Below are 11,537 nucleotides of genomic sequence, written 5' to 3'. Positions count from 1 at the left end.
GAAATTATGGCAGTTCTTAATTTATAAGAGATTTAATGCAGACAGCATCTTCATATTAAATTACTGAGTTTGCAGGGAAAAATTAGAAGACTACATATGCTTTAATACCCAGAATTAAATGAGATACATCTTCTGTTTCTTTGGGGCTAGTGCTTTTAATTTCTACGGTGGTTTCTAAATCTGCCTAACCATTTGCGTTGGAGGGTGCACATTGCTTACATAGGCCCCACTCAAACTGAGAGAAATCAAGTTTCCTGCTCCCATACACCTTTGCAAGCTTTCAATTACCATCCAAAATGGAATATCCATCATTATTTCTAATTTTAATACTATATAAGGTGTTCACAATCTGAAACTTTATACATGCAAGATGTGAGTCCCAGCTCAAAAGAATAATTCAAAACACACTCAGTTAATAAAAAAGTGACTAAACGAGCATACACAAAAAAAAAAAAAAAAGTAAACCAAAACCAGAATTTCTTTCTCTCTAGTCAGTTTTCTGATTCAGAAACAGGAAAAAAAAAAAAACAAAAAAACACTAATGTTAAAAAAAAAAAATTCAGCTGAAATCTCCAATATTTTAAACACACCCAAAAACTCGTATTATTTTTTACAGACATCTGCTTTACTTGTGTACTCAAATCAGAAGTGGACTTTGTGGGAGTTTATGGCAGAGCATCTTCAACTGATCATCTTTTATCTCAGATTTGTGATTCTACATGAGAATATGCAATCAGTACAATCCAGTACACAAATACGGAAAAGTGTGATTCACATAATATAATTACAGAATTATTAATTAAGAAATCTAGAGCAAAAAAGTATATATAGAACAACAAAAAAAGTCAACAATCGACCAACCTTTGCAATTTAGTGAGTCAAGGTGAGGGAAAGAGCACATTTTCAGTTTCCCTGATCAGTGTCAAGAAGCTTACTGCTTTCAGCAGGATTAGATCAAAACCATATTTTCAAAGGTGTTAATGATAGCAGAGCCCATCCTACCTCTGTACTACTGGCACAGGACCACACCACATTGCTTCAGCTGCTCTCCCACCTCCGGCTGTGTGGTGCTGCTCTTCCGCTGCAGCTTCTTCCCTTCAGTAATGCCACAACAACTGTGGGAGCACAGTATAAGGCAGATCACAAAATAACCCTTTTGGAGAGTTATTTTTAACCTGGATCACTTCAGATCATGTCAGCATGGCCTCATAAACCATCCTGTGTGGGTGGTGGTGAACAGTAGTACAGGATAACAAACTGCCAGCAGCATGTTAGGGGAAAACACAGGGTCCTTTAATCTGACTTTGCCCCTAAAGGCAGAGTATTGTGAAACTACATCCTTGTCAAACAATTACGTGCAAAATACACGATGCGGAAAGAATACAGGTCTTTCTGTCACACTCAATTAGAACAATGGCATTTCAAAATTCTTGAAAGCAATTAAAATACTTTTCCTTTCTGCGTCCCTGAAGCTCAGTATACACACAGAGAAGATATTTTGTAATTTTAGGTAATTATTCTCCTCACTTTCTTATCAGTGCAGTTCACCGAACCAGACTTCTAAATGATAAGTCAAACCCAACTGGGAACCAGCAACATTCAAGAGAGCAATCTCTCCTAAGACCCCTGAATGGCAGCCATCAACAGCACTTGCTTCCAGCACTAGCAACACTGTAACTTCAAGACCACTTTTCTAATAATGAGCAACAGTGCCTGAATTAAAGAAAGGAAATAGCAGTACATTTAAGAGTTACAACATGCACACCCAAACACACAGAAAGGAAGCCCCTTTAGGTTAGGAACAGAGAGGCATAGCTCTGAAAAATAGGAAAGTGAAGCTTTACTTGAGACTTGTCAAAGTACATCCATCCACTGAGACTGAAAGAGTGTGTATGTACTTGCACAAATGCGTATGCACTGAATTGACACTGAAGAAGAGAGATAAAACATTTTCTTGAGGAGTTCTCTATCATTTGACAGATGAGTGCTATTCCCCTTTCTCAAAAGCAATTCCTTTCTCCAAGCTACTGGGAGATGCTATGAGGAGTTGTTTTTTAACAGAGTCTTGAAGGGCGGGGATCAGCAGTGGGGGAAATCTCTCATCCTAGGAGTGCATTTTCTTTCATCTCTCCATGCACTTTCCAATAGTTGTAAGGCCCCTGAGTGTCTGACTGAAGAATGACAGGCTGCAAAAACCAGCAGCAAGAACAAGTAGTCCAAATGGTGTTTCTGTACCCAGAAACAAACGGAATGCCAATATTAGCAATATAATCTCTATTTTTAGATTATTTGTGTTACTTTCACAACTCACTCTCTGAGATTGATGTGTGATTGCTATTTCAGCCACAGAGGATTTGGGATTTTTTTAAATCCTGACTCATTGTCATGCAGCTAGAAAACTAATACTACATTTCAGTTAAGCCAATAAATACTGACCACCTCTGTCTACTCCTATTCATTACTCCTGGTTGTACAAAAGCCTCAAAGCAGTTCAGGAGAGCAGAGTAAGTTCAACACTTCAAATGATAAGCATGCAGAAGAAAGAATAAATCCTATGCACTCAGTCCTCTTTCTCTTGGCTTTTCTTTCCCTCTGTACCTCACTCATCATCTTTTTTCAACAGTTTACTCTCCCCCTTTCTCCTCTCCTCACTAGGTCTCACCTTCATTGCCAGCAGTTCTCTGTTTTTCCTCACAATCTCTTGGCAAGTTCTTGTTACCACAGCAATATCAGACACAAAAAATTACATCCGCAACCAAATGGGGTTCTGGCAAAACTGATGGTAACTGATTTATAATGTTAGTATTTTCAAAAATTGCTCTTGCTTTCAGTGCTAACATTTTCATTGCATGCTGTTTGGTCAGTTATCCTTAAAATTCACATGCTGAAACCCTTCTGCTAATCCATAAAATATTTACCCTTATAGTTTCCAGATTTTATAAATTCATCTCTATATGATGTATATATTTATTTATTTATTTATTTATTTATTTATATAAGTACATTCAATGATTTCTTACACATCATCACAAAAAGTGATGCATGTATATACTTTTACTTTCTCTAGTCTGCTGTTACATGTATACCACCTGAAGAGCTGTAGATTCATCTTTCATTTTCCTGCCTGCTTCTTAACCCTCTATCATCTGATTGCGTATGAAAACTGTTGTCCGGATGATGGTATACCACCACCCTAATTTCAGCTTTCAGTACAACAGGCTGTCTCACACACTGAGCTGCCCTGTCCACAACTCCTATCCACAGTGGTGAATGGAAATAGTGTTTACAAAATGAAAATCCGTGCTTTGCTTCTCACCAGTTGTGGAGCCAGGTTATTCATGCTAGACTAGATCTCCAGGGTTACCTGTAAGGATGGTAGGAAACAACAGATGGTGTCAAAGCATAAGACCAATACACCACTTACTTATGGAAGAGAGAACTGGCATCTCCTAAATCACCTTCTTCCCTCTGTCAGGTATCAACACACTGGTGGGGGGGGGGTCCCAAGTTAGAAGAAAGTTTGTTTTTTTTTTTCCCATTTTCACTGAAGCACATCTGAATAAAACAGTCATATTATAAGTTTATCTTCTGTATTAACTTCAGGGACTGCCAAAGGTGATTAAATTACAAATTATCAGATAAACTTTCAGTCCAAAATAAGATGGTGATGAATATTCCTTGGAAAATATTAGCCATTATTTCCATTTTAATCATTACAACTTCTGTCTGCCAACAGTATGCATTCACATCACAGCTAGCAAGCTTTCCTTTGACAGACTTCACAGAATTGGGCTTTTTTATTGTTTTTGAAATATGTGGCAAAACTTAAGACCATGAGATAAACTATATAAATATTCAATTTTGTTCAACAACATGCAAAATGACCTCAGAAACAGTGATAGTTTCCTAGTGAGAAAATCAATTAACTCTGCATTATATACATACCCATGAAATCACCCCAGTTTAGATTCTGACTTTCTTACAATAGTTGAATTGCAAGATTACAAATAAAATTAAATTGAAAATTTTAACTAAAATAATGGTTGGTCACTGTTGTAAATTAAAAAAAGAAAAAAACTTTAACAATGTAGCTAATAATTATTCAAAATGAAAAGAAAGCTTTATCTCATAAGAATAAAGGACAAAACAGAGAACTTGGCAAATGAGGGACAACTGTAGCACAAGATGTTTTTGGAGCTGGGGTTGTGAAGAGAGATTATTTGTTGGGTTTTTTGCCTTTTTTTTTTTTGGGGGCTTTTTTTCTCCTGGAAGCGTGGAAAAAACCAGTTACATGTGTCTTTGCATATGCCAGATGTGACAAAGAGATCAAATCCCACTTTGGGGAAAGAATTGCTTCAGAGTGTTTGATTTATAAAAGACCAAAAAATCACTGTCTCCAAACTCCGCCAGATACCAATAAATGCTGGCATTAGCATGACATTTCTGTTTGAAAATTGGAATACAGTATTAATTCTAATAAACAGTCAAATCTGCGACCCTTGCTAACACAGAGCAGTGCTTACTGTCACGAACTTCAGAATGACTCACATGAAAATGACTACAGTTCTTTTACTGACACTTTCATTTTCTACCTACCAGGAGGAAGTTTATTGTTTTTCTTATATTTGAGATACATTTCATCGCCTTATGCGTTATTAAAATCTTCTGATGAAGCAGAGCATTCATAGTGGTAGCTATAATACACTTCATCAGTTTAGCTTAGAGGGTTTGCAAAATGATTAAACACTTCTTCAGAGATGTACCACAAAGTTAAATCATAAATTCAGATATATATTTCTTGCATTCTAATAACTTGTGTTTCAACAATAGCTTCCCTTAGGAAAACTTGTTTGTTTCTTTTTAAGTAGTATGTATGTTTCTATTTACCACAATGGTTTATTCTTTACATTTCTGCCAGAGCAGACAGTGGCAACAAAATACCATTTTCTCTCCCGTTGTTAAATAACTATACAAATAAAATTATCTGGATATCTATGCAATTATACTTTCAAACACACACAAGAAATGTTCGTGTGTGATCTATTTCCTGGTGGTCTTTTTGAAACTGTTCTCCCTTGGTTTTTTGTTGTTTTTTTTTTTTCATTACATAGATGCATTTATATTTGCCTTAAGTTCTGCACATGTATCAGACAACTTTTTTTGGTCTACACTGGCCTTAACCCAGGTCTTGTGGGCCTTACTGAGGAGAAAAAAATGTTTATAAAACTGAAGAATGGACCTCCTACTAATGTTCCTTTAAGAAATGGACCTCCTTTCAAATCAGAAACATTATGAAGTACATTTAAAAAAATCCTTTTGTATTGTTTCCTGGAAGACATTTAACTTGAATTTAGCAAATTAATGTTAATCAAACAGCTGTATTACAAATTAAAAACAAAGAGAATGTAAAGTCATCCTCCTTTGTGAAAGCTAGAGGAGTTTTACATTCACAAAAAATAAAAACAATCTCAGCAAGAAACACTTGCAATAAATCAACTTCTAAGGAATGTAGCAGCTCTTTGTGTAATATTGGGTGATATAAACAGAAAATCTGAACATTAAGTACTGTTCTTGGGAAGAAATTTGACAAAGCCATAATGTGCTCACCTCGTTACGAGGAAATCAACTGCTGCTAATAAAAGCAGATGTCTTGGCAAGCCAAATCCATGTAGAAAAAATGTGCGACCGCCATGCTTGTTATGGACAGTTGTAAAACAAAAGTAGTTGTCTCTGTGGATGCTTGAGTTCCACAAGTGTTAACTACAGATTAGTGCATTTGCATTGATAGTTAATCTCCTTTCTATCAATGCTTAGGTTTCCAACCTTATTCGAAGTTGACACTGCCTTAGGGACGGCATCAGTGAGAGACCAGGGGTCAGTCAAGAACTGTGGTGCTGATACCTGTCCAGAAGGCCATGCTCTCCATTTACCTTTCAAATATGGCTATTGAAATCCTTTCTTTCCAACCCCACTCAGCAGTACAGAAGCAGAGTGGTTTCCCTAGCTCTGACACAGTGCTGGCCCACCTCAAAGATGGAGCACAAAAGTTCCCAAGTCCCAAGCTCTGCAGCATGGGTCTGTGTGGGGACACACATGAAAAGTTCAGGCTCCTACAGTGGGGCCCAAGCTTGCTTCCAAAGGAAGAGTAAAGGGACATGCACCAGAGGACATCAAGCCTTATTCGGGAACTGCTTACTGATTGATCTCTGTGTCCTTCACATTGCATCCGTATTTTTCTTCTCATCGCATATTTGTCCTCCTTTAAAATTCAGTTACATGCCCTTTTTGACATACATAAAGCTTTGGACAATTTTTATGCCCATGCTAACTCTCCACAGTTTTGAAAAACAAAGTATGCCTAACTGATTTAGTCTTTCCACCTTGAGAAATACTGACTGCTTCACATATGCTGAGGTTTTAAGCAGTACCTGTATTACTTTGGATTAGAGTTGGCTACTGCACAAATACATATAAACATCTCTTAACGAAGGTCACAGACACAAGTAAATGTATCAAACCATGGAAACAGCTGAGGAACTTTAATTTTAATCAGTAGTGACTTCAGTCAGAAAACAAAACTATAAAGAGATATTCTGCAAAGTAAGTTCAAAAACGATGAGAAGAATCAGTTTTTCTGCCTTTCACTAAAAGTACTATCCATAATTAAAAATCCAAATACATCAAAATCAGACATTTCGGAAAAACAGGTTTTTTTATTTGATGGTTTTTAATCTCAAAATTCTGTTTATTTTTTCATTAAATGTTTAGTGTGAAAAAAAAAAAAAGAATTTTGGACCAAATGAAAATAAAATACTTCAAATTTTATTTTAAGTATGAACCAAGAATCTATCCTTTACTCCAACTATAATACATGCATGCTAGAATTGTTACTATAAGAAGAAATTAGATACCTCACAGTAGTACAAGTCATAATCTATGGAAATAAATGTATAATTCAGACACGGTAAATACTGATAAAACTTGAGGTAATAAAAAAAGAACTTAAAATCCCACGCCATATCCACATTTGAAGAATTAACTGGTCCTCCTGCCAAGCTGGAAGACACAAGAAAATATTTCCTCTCTTTTGATATCATGATCTGAATAAGATTCTTAGAGCCAACATAGACAACAGTGTCAAAAGGGAAATAAATCTCAATGAAACCAGAAGGAATTAAAACAAAAATCTGAGAACAAAGCGTACAAAGTTTAAGGCCTTGAAGTACTTCTTTAAAGGGTATGAGACAAAAAGATATTGAGGTAAACATTGTCATAACCCGTATTATAATTAAGATGTTCTCCAAATGTTCTGAATTCAGCACTCAGATTGTTGTCGATGTATGCTCAATATCTGTTGCAAAGGGATCCAGTAATACCTGTTTCTAAGAATCTCCCTAATTTCTGCACTGCTTTTTATCTTCGGATATTTTATATTTCTTTCAAACTATTAATAGCTGACAGGAAAAAAAAGAAAGTTTTCACTTTTTGTGAAAATGAAAATATGTATTCATCATTCAGTATGTCTTTCATCAAATGAAAGAAGCACTGTTTTTTCTACCCTTTAGTCTCTGATTTTTTGGAGGAGAAAGTATTTCCTCTCTTTTGATTTCATGATCTGAATGAGTTTTTAAGATCCACTTACCAAGGGAGAATACAGTGTTAAAAGAAGGAAATAAAAGCCCTTGAAAACAGAAGGGACTGATCCAGGTACCTCTGGCGGCTCATGGCTACCACTCACTCAAACGAGTTTTAAAGAAATTAATTCTTTACTCCAACGCTGTACTGGATACTCTTCATACAATAAATCACTTTGCTTAGTTGACCAGAAGTGGCATGAGTAGAAGCTGGTCTATTGTTTTTCCCTCTCCTTGCAAAGTTTTGTTCTTTCCAAAGAAAGCAAGAGAGCCCGACCTTGCAGCAACACATACACTGCGCTGCTTGTTCCTCATGTGCCCTCCTCGACAAAGAGCAAACCAGCAACTGTTAGCCCAGCACAACACTGATCACAGAGCATACAACCTGGAAAGCCTGCAATATCACCTCAAAGGACATTAAAATTTATATAGCTTTTCTACCTAACATTCCCCTGAAAAACAACGCTTTGCCGCCAAAGGCAGCCACGTATTTCAGCAACACAATCAGCCTATGACTGTTTACAGCTAGAAGACCAAAAACACTACATTTCAAGGAAACCACCCCTCTACACATCCTTGTCAGGTGGTCCCTTTGTCTTTTACCCTCTTATTCGTGGCTGCCCTGCAGTCACCTACCTGCCCAAGCAGAATGAGTGACAAACCTGAGGACGAGATTCAGTTACAGAAGCGACTGTGTTTTTCTCCGTGCACAGCTTGGAGATATGGCAAATCAGTGCTGTAGCAGGGGTTTCCCACAGTAAGAAAATGTATTCACACAACTCTACTAAAGGGAGAAAAGAAAAACCTGAAGCACTCGAAAAGTCATGTGGGAGAAAAATACAGCTTTTGCTGGAGACAAGTAGTAATTCAACTCCTAAAAGAAAGCACTTCTACTTGTTTACTTAATTGTTACTAAAAGTCTGATAAAACATTCTAAATGAAAGGTTCTAATCATCAGCATTTTAACAACTGCTAAAATGTACTAAAATACATCTTCTAGAAAGTGATAAGTACCTCTCTTCAGCTGACTTTATGGATGATGAAGTATCATCCCAGTAATAATGTGTTGGTGTTTTTTTTTTTCTCTCAATGAATAAAATGTAGCTAGATTAGACTTTCATTAGTTTGTTATATCCAAAATCCCAAAAGAAATGTAGAACAGTTACAAACGTTCTTTTATGACTGTCTCCAGGCAATCCATTAATGATACACTTCTGCCTGTCAATATAGCCAGGCATTGTTCAGGTTTGGCAACACTGTACTTTCCTGGTACAGCAATAAATGTATGCTACAGAGCCTCTTTGCATGCTATGCATCTTTACAAATATTCCTTACTTATTTGTTTTTTCTTCATTTATAACAGCAATTAAGAGAAAAGGTAACAATTCAAAAGGTAACAATTCAAATCTAACCCGTTTGCTCCATTCTGCCTCAAACATAAGGGGTTAAAGTGAACAAACTGAATTCACTTCATTTTTCTAGATCAGTAAATATCTTTTCCATTTAAGAATCCATCACAGACAATGTGTGCCTACATAATTGTGCACAAAGGAAAGACAAAGAATGCATTTTTAAAGAAAGGCTCCAAGGGGTGTGTGTGCGGCGCCCTGGATTACCCTCAGAATGTGCAGATGACCATTACCAAAGGAAGTGGAAGGAACAGCATGTTCACCAATTGCAGAGCCAGAAATAACAGAAGCCACACGTTCAACAACAGCCATATGACTACAGGCAGGCTCTGACTGGGCACTTCCCATTCAGGATTAACATAACGTTTATGTGAAGTAGAGGAATGCACCTCACTTACCCATAGTTGTGTATTTCTCTAAGAAGAAATTTCCAGAATGGGAAGCGATACCTCTGTCTTCTGGACTGAACAGACAGACCTAGAAGTGTTAGCTGTCGAAGTGTGAAAAGTGTGGAGGTATGCCTTGGGTCTGATCCCAAAGACCAGCATCCTCAACTCCCAGTGCAAGGAAAAGATTGACAGGCAGTGTGCTCCTATTCACAACATTATTGCTGCCCAAAGTGAAACAGAAGAGGAAATGTGCAGCAGACAGTCATGAGTCCCGACATTTTGTGTTTGCACACACAAAAATATAGTTTGCAAAATATACCTCTCAGCTAACAAAGGTCTTCAAGCCATGCACGCAACACTGAGTCCAGAGTTATTCACTACTTCTGAAACAAGTCATACAGTTTTTTATGTTTTTAAAATTTAAATATGAAATTAATGTTTTCTATTACTTTTATTTTGTTCCCAAGTAACTATAGTACTAAAATCTACAGGAAAAACCTGAATTTTATTTTTTTTTATAAAATCGGTGTCTACAAAAGATAGAAAAGCACAGAGCAGGGGCTGGGCAGAGGGTAGCTCCAGCCTGACCACAGCAAGGGGTGGCTGACTGTTCCTCTGCCTCTGGTGAAAGCAGCTCTGATAGGAAACAGGTTCACACCTGGTCCCTTCTCACAGGACACTTCAATTACTGTATGAAATTAACTGCAAATCTAAAATGTATAAAATGTCAGTAGATGAGGGCCTGCTCCCTACCAGGAACTGCTGGTTAAATGCCCTGTTTGAGGCCTCTGAGGAGAGTCCAGCATGCCAGGTGAGTGTGCAGGAGAACAGCTCTGTGCTGCTTCAGGATGTGATTACAGGCCTTAGCAGCAAGCCCTCCTGGCAGGGCTCAGACTGTGCAGCTCCAGGCAGGGTGCCTACCTCTGCAGATCCCTGCTGCAGCCCTGTGGGCCTTGGCCTCCTGCTGTGCTCTGGCAAGTGTCCGTGGATGTGATTAAGGACTTTCTGACTCCGAAAAGAAGATGCAAAGTTCCTAGACTGGAGTAACTCCTCAGCTGTGTCTGGAAGGGCGATCTGGGCCAGGAGGCTGCCAAGGAGCACTTCAGCAGCCTGACAGGAAAGCTGACAGTGCCAGTGCTCAGCCCTGCCTCTAGTATCAAACTTCAGCTGTGACAGAGACACTGCCTTAGGCACGGGTCCTACCAGTCAGTTATTCTATTCCTCTCATTGCAACATTTTCATTTATTTTATGTAGTTTTCTAGTGGGCATGTTTCTATTGACATTTACTGACAAGCCATTAATTCAGGAAAAAAAAAAAAGGAAAAAATACAAACATGAAAATAATATAAAGCAGCCTAACTAGGGTGATGGTGTGCATTAACAAATCAAGGCCAAGCAGGTCAGAAAAAAGGGCTCTGTGATGCAGTGTTTGCCAAGAGCCATCTGAGCTGCCTTGGAATAGTGGCTCTGCTGAGGCATCCCACGCCCCTGCCACCAGCAGCCCCTGAGCTGGGCGCACACCTGCACTCTGCCAACATGCCTCTCTCCTGTCGGCACTCCTGCCAGTGTCTCAGCGACCTTCCCGAGGCAGCACAGCTAAGCCCGGGGAGAAGAGCCCAGCAGCAGGCTGAGAGGACAGGGGGGGCTGGGGAACAAGTGGCATGGGAAGAGAACTGGGGGGTCATAGAGTGACTGCCACTGCTCTGAGGACGACGAGCCACTGGCTGCAGGACAGGCATCTTCCATGAGATGCAGGTTGGCTTCCCAGAACATCTCTTAAATAACAGTAATAATTAAGCAATCCTTCTTCGGAAAGCACAGATCACTGCTGTGCCTTCAGTGAGCACCGCGGGGCTCCTGTCCCGAGGCAGTGTTCGCGGCCCTTAGTTTCCCACCGAAGCAGGGAAAGGCCGACAGAAGCTCCTGACACCCACCCCGGCTGCTCGGTTAATGCTGCACGGATACCACACAGGTGGGGGTCACGGCACGAGGGAACAACGAGCGCGCTCCTGGGGCATGGAGCTGGGGACGGCGGGAGGGGATCGTGCTCTCGCTTCGTTTGAAACAAACTCCGAATTTTTTTTTACCACTAACGTACCCGGTC

Source organism: Cyrtonyx montezumae, unplaced genomic scaffold (genome assembly GCF_038088225.1).
Source record: "Cyrtonyx montezumae isolate F1298 unplaced genomic scaffold, pur_monq_1.0 scaffold_10, whole genome shotgun sequence".
NCBI classification, from domain to species: domain Eukaryota; kingdom Metazoa; phylum Chordata; class Aves; order Galliformes; family Odontophoridae; genus Cyrtonyx; species Cyrtonyx montezumae.
This window is presented reverse-complemented; position numbering follows the sequence as displayed.